Here is a 16385-nt window from a genome sequence, read left to right as displayed (position 1 = left end):
TGGGCAAACCTTTTTGTGAATCACAGAATGACCAAACGGTTATACAAAACGTGACACATACAGATACATCATCACACAGCACAGAGAATACAGTAGCTAATTTTGGCATGGAAACTTAATGAAAATCTCAAACAGTCTAAGAAAGAACAAGACGACAATTTCAAACAACTTAATGAAAAACAAGACAACCTTAATGAAAATTTCAAACAGTTGAATGAAAAACAGGATAACCTTAATCAATCGAACAAACAACTTAATGAAAAACTAGACAGCAATTCCAAACAACTTAGTGAACAGATTACGGCCGTTGCCGCGCAATGTCATGATACTAAAGAACGATTACGTGAGGAAATTAAGACTTGTGCTAGGAGCAGTAGTGAGAAATTAGATCTGTGGCTCAGGAATTAAGGAATACGCAAGCAGCTACAACGAAATTACTTAGAGATGAAATTAGTGATGTCGCTAAACAATGCTCTGAAAACGCAACGCAGTTACGCGACGAGTTTAAATTAATGTCAGCAGAACTTTCACGCACACTGGATGCGAAAGCAGACACGAAATTTGACCAACAGAACAGCCAAATTGACGAACGTTTTAATCGCCACTTACAAAACAGTGAAACGCGTTACCGTAAATTTATACAGGGACAGAATAAAGTAAAGCAACAAGTCATGGAAACAATTACTGCACAGAGACAGGAAGATGAGCGTAAATTGTTTACGAAAGCAAAAACATACGTAGACAACAATATTGCTACAGTATCAGACGAAATTAATACGATCAAACAGTTGAACACCGAATTGCATGATAAAATCTCCGATCTTAAAACAAAAACAGACACACACACATTAGACTTTCAGACAATGACCAACAGACTTGAGAAGTTGGAACTAATACAGGATCCCGATGCCATCAAGGCAGACGTTAAGGAATTGAACAAAACCACACGTAAAATACAAAAACAAATTAATGCTTGTGATACTAAAACCGATGATCAGGTAAAAGTACTGACTGAAAAATATGATGAATTGGCCAGTCGTATTGACGTTATCGAAAGTAATAATGACACCAAATCAGACGATACGTCACCAGTTTCGTTTAATCAAACACCCGAATTCCAAAATTCACAGCAGACGATCAGTGAGATAGGTTGGTCTAATAATACATTATGTAGAAAATTCTCATCTTTACAGCACGAAGTGACGGAGATGAAAAATATTTCAGCCTTTAACACATCACAGCATACGCCACTTTCCAAACATTTGTCAGACTCACACAGCCAGTATAATTTAGGTAATTTACAGAGAGTACGTGAGTTAGATTCTGAACAGTCACAGACAAACAGATTATCATACTATCCTGAACCTGTTCAGACATACAGAGACGATAATTTTGATTTCAAGCACTTTCTATCCGTGAGAAAATTTAAAGTATTTAATAATGACAGAAGACAGATTCACGCTTTGGACTGGATACGACAATTTGCTTTTGTATTTTCATCAGCTTGGCCTGTAATGCAGAGACTAGAATTGGATTGGATACCACAACTTGCTTCTGAATTTTCACCGGCATTGCCTGTAACGCAGAAACTAAAATTTATTTGCAGCGCGTAAGAGACCTCAGGGGATTCATTACGCTTCGATGAATATGTGCGGTAGCGTGCACAGGGCCCCGAGCCGTAGTAGCGCTATTTCATCTTAATAGTTTTCTGCACTGCTGCCTTCTCTTCTACTATCCTTTATATCTATCAAAACAGCTCTTCAACTATCGATCTATCTAGGATTAAGAATGAGTAAAGAAAATCTGATATGACAAGTTTTACCGAAAGTGACAATTTTCATTAGACACTCCAGAACTATCAGCGTAATTTTAATGAAAGACAGAAGTGTAATCATCAGTGTGTACAAAATTTTCGACAGTTGCAAACACATTTTGGCAACAATAGAGGCTTTTCACCACAACAATAACAAAGTCAGCCGGTTAGCATACCTAACCAACAATGTAATGTGCAAGGTCAACCAAGCTTTAATGTTTCGCCGCCTACACGTATAGCGTCGGCTCCGCCAAATAGTAACGCACAGCAACAAAGAAATAACTACGTACAGAAAACACACCATTTCAACTCATATCGCAATGCACCGTATAGAAATGACTATCATGACAAGCGTAAAAGTAATGAGCACAATTTTCAGCGTACGTTTAATAATAGTTGGTCTTACCAGCAGCAAAATCATCCGCAACAACAGATTATCATGAATTAGCCAGACAGTAGATATCATCCCGAACGTAATACGTCAGGAAGAAATAACAGAACAGTACAAATAGTCGAAATGCCACAGCATCCTCCCGCAAATAATAGCACGTCAGATAGAATTTGACTAGATACAGTACAGGTGGCATCTTCCAGCAACGCAAGCAATACTTTTGACACACAGAATCTTGTTCACGAAAATGTTATTACTTTTGACGACATCCGAGACACCATTTTGCAGGAAAAACCAGTTATTCAAAAAACCATTTCACACCCTGTCATTGAAGTAAAGATTGGATCATCCAAATTTTCAGCAGTAATCGATTCTGGATCACCTATGTCAGTTATAAATGAGAAAACTTTCAACGAATGTAACAAAAAGAATACCTATCCTACGTTACCATTAGGCAATACTAAAGTAAAAGGAGCAGTATCTGGTAAAGGAGTAGATGTAAAATTACAGACACACTTATCATTTTGTATTGCAGGTCATACGTTTCACTCAAATTTTTGGATTGTTCCCTTACTGACAACAGACGTTATTTTAGGTACGAATTTTCTGGTACAACACGACGCAATTATTGACTTTCAAAATTCCTATTTAATGTTAAAATATGAAAATGTACAACTGGCATTAGAATTTCACCACTCTTTATCTGTAGAAGAACAAACAATTAATCGTACAGAGGTCATTTATGCTTCACGTAACATAGACTGTCATTCCACATTGTTCACAGATACGTACGTACACAACTATAATACTCCAGACGAAGCCGACTATGACGTTATACAGATGATTCCTGATAAAGTTAAACACAGCAGTGCAAATACAGACGACGAACGCACGCAACTACGCAAAATTCTTTTACAGCAAGCTCCAGTTTTTGACAACGTCCCTGATACTATGTCCGGTTTTATGTATGAATTTCAAGTTAAACAGCACGACACATTTAAAGCCAAACATTATCCCATTCCGTATATTCACAGAGAACAAGTTAAGAAAGAATTGCAAGCTATGCTTGACCAAGGAATTATTGAACCGGCAGTTAGTCCGAACATAAACCCACTCCATATTGTTAAGAAAAAGGATGGTTCACTTCGTCTCGTACTTGATTCGCGTCACATCAATGACATTATTATTAATGAAACAGATCGCCCACAGACACTAGAAGAACTTCTACAGAAATTTCATGGTACTGCTATTTATTCCACATTAGATTTGAAATCTGGATTTTGGCAAATTCAGCTCCATCCGGACTGCAGAAAGTACACGGCTTTTCTCTGTTTTGGTGACTGTTATCAATTTTGTAAATTACCGTTCGGTTTAACTGTTTCTTCAGCAGCATTTATTCGCGGATTGAATACTATACTTCCGACAGAATTAAAAGGCAGAATCACAACGTATGTAGACGACATTCTTATTGCAGAAGCTAACTGGTCTTAACACAATCTGATTCTTGAACAACTGTTACGAACTTTTCGTGCACAAGGACTCACAGTTAATCTCAGTAAATCGCACTTTGGCAAAACTTCTATAAAATTTCTTGGACATGTAATTTCAGCAGAAGGCATAGCGCCTGACCCGGAAAAACTTCAAGCTTTACGTGACATTACTGTTCCTACGACGAAGAAACAACTACGCAGGTTTTTGGGTTTCATTAACTTTTTTCGTAAATTTATTCATTACTCTGCTTTAGACACCCCTAGATTATGTCAATTGACGGGTAAAATACTATTTGGTCCTGGCATAGCCAAGTACATTCTGAATTTGTCAGTCTGAAACAAGCTTTGTTGAATGCACCACTTTTATCACATCCAGATCTTACTAGAAATTTTTCCATTGCCACCGACAGTTCTAACACTGCTTTAGGCGTACACATTTTTCAGGAAATTGAAGAAGACGGTACTACAGTAATTAAAAACATCGCCTTTGCGAGTCGCATTCAGTCACCTGCTGAACGCAATTATTCTGTTACAGAACTTGAAACATTATGTGTTGTATGGGCATTTACGAGATTTAGGCATTTTCTTTATGGAAGACACACTACCGTTTACACAGATCATAGAGCTATACAGTTTGTGGTGTTACCTTTTTATTTATCTTCTTCTTCTCATTAACTATTGAAACAACATCACTTTGACATGTAATTTTAATTTTCACCAAAAGCACATTCAACACAGCGGGAAAATACACGTCTTTCGTCTCAAGACAAGAGAGAGAGAGTCCTCCATTAGTTCTTAAAAACAAACAACTACGCAAAAGTAAAAAAAAAAGAACAAAATTATTTATAAAATCGGTCGCTGGCGCAGCGCTCTTCTGCGTGCGCGATCGTAAATTATAACTTTGCGGAAGTCAAAGTACCATTACAATGCCTCCTCTACTGACACGCTCCGCAAGCGAGCGTGGCAGTATAGAAAATTTACATAGATACATACATATATGAGAAAATAAGAAATTTACATATTACAAAAAAAATATTTCTGAGCACAATGCGCTTTGCATATCAGTCTTTGTATACAGTCTTTTTGGTGTGTATCTTCTTTAGGAGTCGTAACATTAATGTCTTTGAATTGCAGCGTTGCTTAGCACAGCTTTTGAATTCAGTCCACATGATTCATGTTTACAATGGAATTAATTCTAACAATAAATGTTTCTATTATATTGCTCCAATGTCTTTAAACGTAGTATCGGATTCTGTGTGTGTGTGTACTGCCTGGATCTCTTACGTGTGACTTGAAGAAAATCCAAAGTTTGTTCAATGTGTCAACACGAAATTGTGATCTCCAGCAGTCGAATTTTGGTGGCGTCTACCGGGGTATAAATGGTCAATGAGGGCACAGGAAACACCTCACTGCCTACGACAGGTGATGAGCTTGTCTTTTACACCAACCTGAAGACCTGCCGGCTTCCACAACACCATACACTTCAAAGCATATTGACACTACGTAAATATTTCTTGACCAGTGTTCCATCACGTTGGTTTCTTCTTTGCATTTTCAGTTCCATTTATATGAATCATGTGCTACATGCACAAGTCCTTTGCAGTTCATTAACATCTCCTTAAAATACATCTCTCGATACAATAAGTACATGAATATACAAATATTTACAATTAATCATTACATGAGATACATTGTTGTCATATAGTACATATACAGAATTAAATGAAAAATATAGTCAATTTTTTTTTTTTACATTCAATATCATTGTGTTGACATGTGAATTACATTACATTCAGATTGAAATATACATTTTATTTGTTAGCTCATTCTTTTTCCGTTACACTTGCAACATTTGAAGATAATTGTGGCAACTCGCTAGAATATTCAACTTAAAATTCATCTTGCCTCCTGGAATAAAATTTACACATATTTCAAGCTTCAAGACAGCCCTCTGTAGGAGGATAGGTTCATGGGATGGTTGCTGACTACTTCATAAATACTAGTAAAGTGATCCCCTACAATGGACTACACAAAATAAAATATGATAAATACATGTTAACTTAATATAACGTAAAAGTTCCTATACCTAATACCGTTTCTAAGTGTGGTGTCCCCACTATTGCTGTTTCTAAGAGTGGTACCCCTCTATTACCGTTTCTAAGAGTGGTACCCCTCTAAATATCTTAGGATCCTACAAGTATGTACATCAGTGTGGTAAGTGAATATATATATATCTAGTTCAAGTCAATCATGTTCCTATAAAGTTTGTGTAGTTCATCTCCTTCCTTTCATGAGTGTCAAGCAATATAAATAAATGTTTTACTTAATAAATAAATAAATCTTCTTAGATAATTGCTGCTGCGTTCCATGCTGTATATCCATTCTGTATTTGCCTTGTGGTACCTGTAAAATTCTATTCGTAAATAAATATTTGTGTATGTCTCTCCATACTGTCAGATAATCACGAATTATATAATGTCCAATATTTCATCAACATGTATAAATTTTCTAAGGAAGGGATGAGAGTATGAGCCGCAACAGAGGACTGACGTTTTGTTTTCTCCTTATTCTCTTTTCTATTTAATGGTGCATCAGTTCAGTTCAGTAGATGAGCTTTAATTATGTCATTAGATGACTCCTAAATATGTTCTCTTAAATAACTCTTCCAATCTGAAGTGTCAAGCCTACATAACTCCAAAAATTTTATTACAAGTTCCCATTAGATTAGTGTTAAAGTGTTATAGATTTAAATCTTCTGGTATATTTCCAACAGTGGCTGCTGTAAATAATTCTTTCCACATAAATCTATACTTTCACCTTTAGTTATAAGAATATATAAGACACCACATAAGTTATTATCTCAGGCATACCAATCTTTCAATAAATAATATTCTTTCCATTACTTTCATTCTGTATTCCATGAGTACATGTGATATAGCGTTCAAATCTAGTTTCTCTCCTCTCAACATATTCTCAATTACTCATAACATTCTCACCTATCCATTATTCATTCTTCACAAAATAACATATACTTATTCCTCAGCATTATATATATATATTTTCCTCTTATTCATCACCACTTACTTTTTACTTCAACAACAACAATAATAATAATACCCTTTTCTCATCTTATATTCCATTTACCTCTCTCCATATTACTATTTATCCTCTTATTAAACTAAAATTACATTCACTCATCTCATTCAGTCACTCACATCACTCATATCAACATTACTACTATCACATGCCTCCTAAAGAAAATAATTCTGTTCAGTTCTCTGCCTCCTCTAATGTGTATATGCCTCAATAGCAACTCCTCTTGTAACCAAATATCTTATTAGCTATTGGATGGTTCACATTGCTTTCTAGACTTACCTGCATTCATTAGATTGTAAGTATCTGTATAACTTAAATGTAGGCTCATCATAACTGTATACCATATTAATAATCTTCTCCTCAGAAGCTAACATTTTACTGTATGATTTTTTTCAAATGTCTGTGTGGATGTAGACCTCTAGGTTTATGTGTTAATGGATATTCTAATGAATAACAGCCAGGGTGTGGAATATTTGCAATTCGGTATGGTCCAGAGTATAAGATCTGCCATTTCCTGTTTAAATGTTTCAGTTTTGTGGGTTTAGGATGTGTTCTTAGTAAAACTAACTCATCAACTTGAAATGTTTGTGCTTTCCTGACACCTCTGTCATATTTCTGCTTTCTTTCCTTAGCTTTGTCACATAATGTTGTGTAAGCTTGTCTTACCTTTTCTTCTAAACTAACATGATTTGTTGTTGCTGTAAATTTAGGTAGAGGGTCTGTCCATTCATTTCTTTCTGTTTTCTCCATAATTAATTCAGTTGGTGTGTACCCAGTAGAAATGTGAGTTAAATTGTTCACTATTTGTTCAAATGGTGCTAGGTATTCTACCCATTTTGTGTGCTTCTCTGGTGTGTCTGTTCTCATAAACTGTCCAAATTCTCGAAATGTTCTTTCTACTGGGTTACCTGCTGCATGAAATCTTGAAATTAAAATATGTTTAACATTCTGTTCTTCAATAAATGTCTTCCATTTTAAACTGGTAAAATATGCTGCATTATCCGTGATCATAACTTCAGGTTTCCCTATTCTTACAAAATAATCTGTTAATAGACGTCTGGTAATAGCAGTGGTAGAAACTGAACGTAAAGCATATAATTTTAAATACTTTGTGAAAACATCTAACACAGCAAGGATGTATTTCATTCCTCCACGTGCTTGTGGATAGGGTCCTGCAATATCTAAAGAAATTAGCTGTAATGGCCTCTTAGGTATGATTGGGTGCAATTCATTCATGCTTGTGCGATTAGAATATTTGGCTTTCTGACATATGATGCATTTCCTAATATTACTCAATACTCTTCGCCTTAAATTTGGAAAATAGCAATATTGTATAATCTTATCTGTACATTTGGTTACACCATAGTGTCCCCAAGTTCTGTGTGTAAATAAAATAAAATCATCAACATGAGCTTCAGGTAAGCAAACACACCAATGCTGTGATTCAGGGTTTCGTCGGTGAAATAATACTTCTTTGTGTAAAGTGTAATATTTTTCAAGATGTGGGTCTGTTCCTGCACGTAATTTATTCTTTATTTGGATCCACCTGGGATCATTGTCCTGCAATATGGCTAACTTCCTGCACATGTTTTTGTAGTAAGGTGCAAATGTACCGTCACACATGAGTAAAATTTTAAAATCTGATGTTTGTTCTGTCACATCTGAAAATTCTTGTAGGCCTTGTGGCAAACGAGATAGAGCATCGGCTATAATGTTGGATTCTCCTTTTATATATATAATATCAAAATCATATTCTTGTAGTGATGCACACCAGCGTGCAAGACGTGGATGTAATAACTTGCATGATAGCAGGAAAGAAAGAGCTTGATGATCAGTATAAAGCTTAGTACGTTTTCCCCATAGAAAGTAGCGAAACTTGCGAAACGCCCATACTATGGCAAGTGTTTCGCGCTCGGTCACTGAATATGACTTTTCGCATTCAGTGAGAGTGCGGCTAGCAAAACTTATAGGTTTGATGACTGTTTGTTCATCTTCTACATGAATTTGGAATAAAAATGCTCCGAGCCCATAGGAACTTGCATCTGTTACTAGGCAAAAGTCTGACGTCATGTCAGGATGACATAACAACGGTGCATTAACTAAAGCATTCTTAATCGCTTCAAAATCTGTCTGACAGAACTCTGTCCATTTCCAAATATTATTTCTTTTGAGTAAAGATAGAAGATGTGGACTGTTAAGAAGGTGGTAGGGTACAAATTTCCTGAAGAATGAAGATAGACCAAGAAAGGCTTTGAGTTGTTTACGATTCTGTGGGGATGGAAAATTCTTTATTGCATCAATTTTTCTTGAGTCTGGATAAATGCCTTCAGTTGATATGATGTGACCAAGGAATTTGATTTCTCTCCTCCCTAATTTCGTCTTTGATAAATTGATAGTGACACCTGCATCAGAAAATTTAGTCAGAAGTTGCTTCAAAAGATTTACATGTTCTTCCCAAGTAGTGGTGGCAATGACAATGTCATCAACATAAACTGTGATTTGCGATAACAATTGTGGTCCAAGAACAGCATCTAAGGCTTCAATAAATACTCCAGCACTCACTCGTAGACCAAAGGGTAGAACACAAAATTGATAACTACGTCCCTCACATAGAAATGCAGTGTATTTACGACTGTTTTTATGGAGGTTCACCTGCCAAAATGATGAGCGGAGGTCGATATTGGTTAAATACTGTACATTACGAAATTTTAAAAGTTGTTCTTCCAAATGAATAGGTCGTGTGTTGATTGGGATTATAACTTTGTTAATTTCTCGTGCATCCAGCACTAATCTTACACTACCATCCTCTTTATTAACTGCTAGGATCGGACTGCAATATGGTGAATGTGACCTTTCAATGATACCCCAAGCTTGCATTTTTTCAATCTCTTTCAAAACTGCGGGTTTCTTTGACCAAGGAATATTATAATATGTTCTACAGTATGTTTTGTGTGGTTTAACATCCATCTCATAAGTATAGCCTCTAATAATTCCAGGTTTCTCCACAAATACCTCAGCAAATTGCTGCAAAACTTCAAGTAATTCAAGTTGTTGTTCCTTCGTCAGATATTCAGATTCTGTGCATTTCTCATATAAATCATTAGGTTTAATTCCCTGAGATACAGCTTCATTAAAAGTTAAATCACATATGTTTATTGCTGGTGGATACACAAAATGTAACTGTTCAAATTTACCTTGTTTACTGTTTAAGTTTTTACCCATGTGTTAACTCTATTGTCAGTTGTTGTTGGTTTACGGTTAAATGACATTTCCCTTTTCCTAAATCTATGATTGCTTGATATTCATTCAAAAAGTCAATTCCTAATATGCAATGCATAACTAATTTGTCTACTACCAGAAAACTGTAATTGAGTGGTATATTTGAAAATGTGAAGTTAATTAGCACTTGAAATTTCACATTCTTTGATTTGTTACCGGTGGCACTTATAATGTGACAATTCTGTACTGGCAATGTTTGTATGTTCATTATTTGTTTGAGTTCATTATATAAGGACATTGAAATGACACTTGCTGCTGCTCCTGTATCTAACATTACTTCCACTTCATAACTACCAATCATAACTCGTGTTATAGCCTGAATAATCTTCTTTGTTTTACTAGTACTATTAAAATCTACATCCTGATATAATTCCTTTTCTATTTTCTTACTGTCATCATATCGGAGAAAACAAATCGTCGGTTCCGTTGCGCTCTGCTCCCTACTGACCGTAACTCGAGCGCTTAGCTCGGTCGTCGTTCGTTTTCCGGCAAATTCGGTTGTTGCTGCGGGTTGGGTTCATTGCCCAACTCAATAATATTTACATTTCTGTCGCGCGTCACCCAAGTATCAGCTGTTTGGTTGTTGACATTACCCCGCGTCGCATTGGGAGTTCCGTTAGGTACAAATTGAGGGTTGCTGTATTGCATGTGTCGTGGCGGTTGTCCATTGTGATTTCACCATATGTTATTTCGCCCATGACTATAACTGGTGTTGTCATTACTGTTATTCCTGCAATACATGTTTGGATGTTGTTGGATGTTGTTTCTCTGAAAATATCCTGGATGGTACCTGTTATCCTCTCTTTGATCTCTATAATTTCGGTTCCTTCTTCTGTTGTTGTTATTTTGAATATAACTGTTATTGTTCTGATTGTAATTATTGTTCGGATAACCATTATAGTAATAATTACTGTTTCCTTGCCAATGCTGCGAGTTGTTTCTCCTAATATTGAATGGATTTGTCCCAGTTTAGTGTGAACTATTTCTTTGAGTGTTTTGTTGTGGTGTCGGAGGCGGATTCCAATAGCCTCTGTCATTTCTGTTGTGCGTATGCGAATTGCTTGGATGGATCGGATACAATTGATTGAAACTCCTGATCTCATCTCTGTAAACAACATCTATCTCATCAACATAACTGAAAAAATTCTTTATGTTGTCCTCGGACACTCCTATTAATTTATCACGGTAAGGAAATGGTAAGTGGCTTTTACGTGTTCTAATTACATCTGGTAAATCTGCTGGTTTTGTCCAATATAATGTTTTGTCTAGATAGCGTTCAAAGTATTGACGTAAAGTCTCTTTCTTCGGGTTGTAAATTTCTGGATTGTATACTTCTCGTTTTAAACTTTGCTGTTCTGTGATCGACCAGAATTCCTCAAGAAATGCTTGTTCAAACTGTTCAAATGTTAAACATCGCCTTTTAATTGCTGCTCCCCACTTAGCTGCTCTTCCACGTAACAAATTTGTAACATATCGAATTTTGTCGGCTTCTAACCAATGTCTCGGGAAAATACCATCAAAAGAGCGGATAAAAACAATCGGATGCACTTTGTCTTTCTCATCACATGAAAATGTCTGAAAGTATCCATGTCGTACTAATGTTTCATCAGCTACTCCCGATGGTATTATGGGTCCTGCATTTTGTGTCAAACTGTGCATAGTATGTGGTGATGTCTGATAGTAATTTTGATCTTGTGGTAGCATTGAAAATGGTTCATTGAGATTTGTATCACTCATTGGTAATTCTATTTTCGGCTGTGTGCTGGGTCTAGCATTATTATGAGTCTCATTTATGTTTTGGTTGTCTGTTATGGGTTTTGGTATCACTGACGAACTTGGTATTACATTCTCTTTAAGTTTACGTACCTCTTTCTGAATATTATCTGTTTCTCCCTTTACTTGTTCCTTTGTCTTATCTAAATTGATCTGTGTCATTGTCTCAAACTTCTCATCTAAATAATCATCACATAATTTGCATTCATGTACAAGTTTTTCTGCTAGAGTTGTGTCATTCTTTAAAGATGCTACATCTGCTCTGTCTTCAAGCTTTTCTAACTTTTCCTGTAAGGATTTCTGCTCCAATGTTACATCATTTAATCGGTCTGAAAGGTCTGTAATCGTCAGGTCTAAGTGTTCTTGGTTTGTTTTTACGGAATTGTGTGACTGTCGTAATTCGTCAATTTGGGTACTGGTTTTCTGTTGTTCAAAAACTACTGTTAACAATTTCTCATTACATCGTTGTAAGTCAGTTTTTGTCTCGTCACTGAATTCCACAAATACCTTTTCTTGTCTCGTAACCTTGTCTGATAAGTCAGTAAATTTCCTTCCAAGACTACTGGTGGTTTCTGTCAAGTCGGCAATTTGTCTCGATTGTTTTTCAAAATTTTGTTTTATGTCCCGTGTCAGTTCATCGAATTTAGTGTCAAATTTCCCAATGTCACGTTTTAAATTGTCGTCTAAAGCGTCAAATCTTTTGTCTAAAGTGTCAAATTTTCTGTTTTGGTCACCAAGTAACTTCAGAATCTGGTTGAGCATGTCAGAGTCCTGTGTTTTAGTTTCGTCATTTTTTCGTGTCTGATTGATGTCTGGATCTGACGTTGACGTTGTCAATGTCACGTTTTGTCGCGTAGTACTCACTCTCCATTCGCCTGTATATCTGTTTAAATATAGGGGTTGTTGTCTTAATCGATCCGGTAAAATTATGTCTTGAACATCCTCCCTATTAAGTTCAATATTCATTTGACTGTCGGACATGTTTTGCAATGAGTCACTTTCACTAAGCTCGTCCGCGGAAACAATTTCTACGCGTTTAGCGTCCATCTTGCGATTTTCATAATTAATTGCAAATAAAATTTTCCAATGGTAAAAAAAAATTTTTTAAATACGATATGTTGAAATCTGAAATTTCTCTTATGGAAATGGATATTTCTATATGATTTCTAATTAGAAATTGAATTATTAAACTGGTACTGAAATTTCCCTCTCACAAATAAATGACTGTGAATATGCTCTTCACTTATCATTTGCAATAATAGTAGTAAATCAATTTTAACTACAAATTGAAAAAATTATTTCGAAATAAATGGATCGGAATAAAGGAAGTACAGATGGCTGCTTGAAACTGGAAAAAATGTAAATTGCTGTACTCACCATTTTTTTTTTTTTTTCAGTCTTATGTTGCAAATGTAGCGTCAAATATATAGTTTTCAATCCCAAATTTTTCTTTCGCGTCCGTGCAAATTATTTTATGGAACGTTATCCTTTTCCCTTTTTTTTACCAAATTAATTTCTTCAACATGAAAATGAAAATTAACACAAATTAATAACAGGAAAACAATATTGTTGTAAATTTCACGCACGTAACATTACAATTTAAATGAATGAGACTTAGTCCAAATTCATTTTCTGATGCTATTAAGTGGTTAAAATTAGATAAAATGTCCAAAATTTATAGTAACTGCACTTGTATCAAATCCGAAAATTGCACTTGTATCAAATCCGAAGATTGCACTTGTATCAAATCCGAAGATTGCACGTCCTGTCACAGTCGCCAATTGTGGTGTTGCCTTTTTATTTATCTTCTTCTTCTCATTAACTATTGAAACAACATCACTTTGACATGTAATTTTAATTTTCACCAAAAGCACATTCAACACAGCGGGAAAATACACGTCTTTCGTCTCAAGACAAGAGAGAGAGAGTCCTCCATTAGTTCTTAAAAACAAACAACTACGCAAAAGTAAAAAAAAAGAACAAAATTATTTATAAAATCGGTCGCTGGCGCAGCGCTCTTCTGCGTGCGCGATCGTAAATTATAACTTTGCGGAAGTCAAAGTACCATTACAAGTTTTTACTTTCCGCTAAATTTACACATGACAGATTAAGCAGGTGGAAGCTTTATCTACAGGAATTTGATTTTACAATTGTTCACATTCCCGGTACACAAAATATTGTAGCAGACGCGCTATCCCGTTCTCTCAGCAACAATCAGCAAGACATCGCAACCAACTTCTGCAAAGCAAATTTCAGCGTCATGTATATTCAACAAGTTGCGTTTGAAAATTTCATTTCGTCGTCATTACGAGACATAGCACAAGAGCTGAGTAAAGACAACGTATGGAAAGAAATTAAACACCTTTGGCAAGATAGGAATAATGTTACCATTAGAAACCATTACACTGTACGCAATAATATTCTGTTTCGCTGCTCTCACCCTGACAGCAACAATTGGTTACTATGTATTCCTGACGAGCTTGTTAACAAATTAATTTGGTATACTCATTTAAGTTACGCACGTTCGCACGTTACGGAGCCAGAAAATGTTTTCTTATACTGAGACAGAACTGTTATTTTGCCAACATGGAGAAACGTATTCGACGAGTTTTAGCGTTATGTAAAATCTACCAGAAAGCTAAGTCAGATACGACTTCACAAATTCCTCCATTACATCCCATTGTACCTGTTCAATTGAGACACATGGCCGCTGTAGATATTTTTGGTCCGATTCCCAGAACTAATAGAGGTTTTTGCTACATCTTTGTCGCTGTTGAACTCACTTCGAAATTTGTTACCTTCACTCCGTTACGCAAAGCTACTGCTAAATCTGTTTCGAAAGCATTTATAAAACATTTTCTATTCCATGTAGGGCATGTACTGAAAGTAATTTCCGACAATTGATCACAGTTTCGATCTGCTATATGGACATGTATGTTACGAGCTAGAAACATTTCTCCGATCTATCCAGGTATGATTGTTTTCCTGTTTTGTTTGTATGCACTAAGAAATCTTTAAGATATAACAAACACCAGATGACTTTGACATTTTGCCTTATGATATCTCAACATCGTGACTATTTTACATTTTTTTGCTACTACATTATGATACTCTTTGTACATTTTTGCACCTGAACACTGTATATGTTTTTGACATAATACGTTTTCTGTCATGCTATGCTGTATGCTTAATTATATCACTAGAAACCAGTTTTTATTTAATGGGTATATGATTTAAATGCAAGATATTAATCCTTATTCATCATTTTCAGAAAGCAATAACGTGTAAAAGAAATAAATTAAACAAACCACAATGGATTACTATGAAATGGGAATTTCACCTTCGGAATGAACGAAAGAAGATGCAATACCTGTCATGAAGAGTAAATGGATCAGAATTAACAAGCATTAACAAGAATATACTATACACATCGTATGATAGCAGTCTTAACTAATTTGTTCTTTCAGAATATGAGGCGATTGATGCAGGCTGTCAGACAGAACTACGCATCTTAGTTTTAGTGATGAAATATGCTAGAAATAAGAAACACTATACTATGAATAGTTGTATGACATAAATGGTAACATGAATAATGAAGTGTCTTTTTTGCAGATGATAATGAATGGTGATGAATAGTTATATGAAGAATATGCTAATATGAATAATGAAGTTTTTCTTTGCAGGTGATGATAGTAAAGAAGTTATGGTAATATGAATAATGAAGTTTTTCCTTGCAGATGAGAATAATGATGAAGTTTATATATTTACTATTAGTTAAGAGATGCTATGTAGTTATTTAAGTATTTGTTGCAGTTCGTTTTGACAGTATGTCTTATATCGCATGGTATAATGACTGAATGTTTTGGAAAGGACAGCTAGAGTACATACATATTGAGTACACGTTTCATTACCTGTTAATTCGAAGTTCACTACTTTTCAGCATAATATGCGTTTCTTCTTTCAGCTTAATAATCCATTTTGTATTTTTTTTTACGAGAAGCTATTCATGAGATTAATGTTCTATAAGCAGTTAGTCATTAAACCTGTTCTAGTACTTGCATTTTTTTACCCATGTGTGTGTGTCATTCATGAATGTGATCACATATACTCTACTTGTCTCATAACCTTGCTACAGCTGACTCATGACGAATGACGTTACTAATCCTTATTTGCAGCAATAAGTCAAAAGCAAATATTTTCATGCCCCAGCAATTCATTATCAATCCCAACGCAATGCATTGCTAGCCAAAAAAAAAATATGTATATATATATATATATTACCAGTCCCAAATAATGCTACCAGTTTAAGAGAGTTCTGAGTAATACTGAATGATGTTTTCTAACCACAGACCTTGAGTAATAGTTACAGTGTGTTACATTTTAAATATGTCCTATGTCACTTGAATGATGAGTTCTGAGTAATATTGAATGATGTTTTGTAATAATGCATAAATACTATGCCAATAATTTTTGTAAGTAATATTTTTGTTATACTCTATAAATGCTATGCCAATAATTAACTCTCATTTTGAATTATGACTTC

The sequence above is a fragment of the Schistocerca cancellata genome, chromosome 2, assembly GCF_023864275.1.
Source record: "Schistocerca cancellata isolate TAMUIC-IGC-003103 chromosome 2, iqSchCanc2.1, whole genome shotgun sequence".
Taxonomy (NCBI): domain Eukaryota; kingdom Metazoa; phylum Arthropoda; class Insecta; order Orthoptera; family Acrididae; genus Schistocerca; species Schistocerca cancellata.
This window is presented reverse-complemented; position numbering follows the sequence as displayed.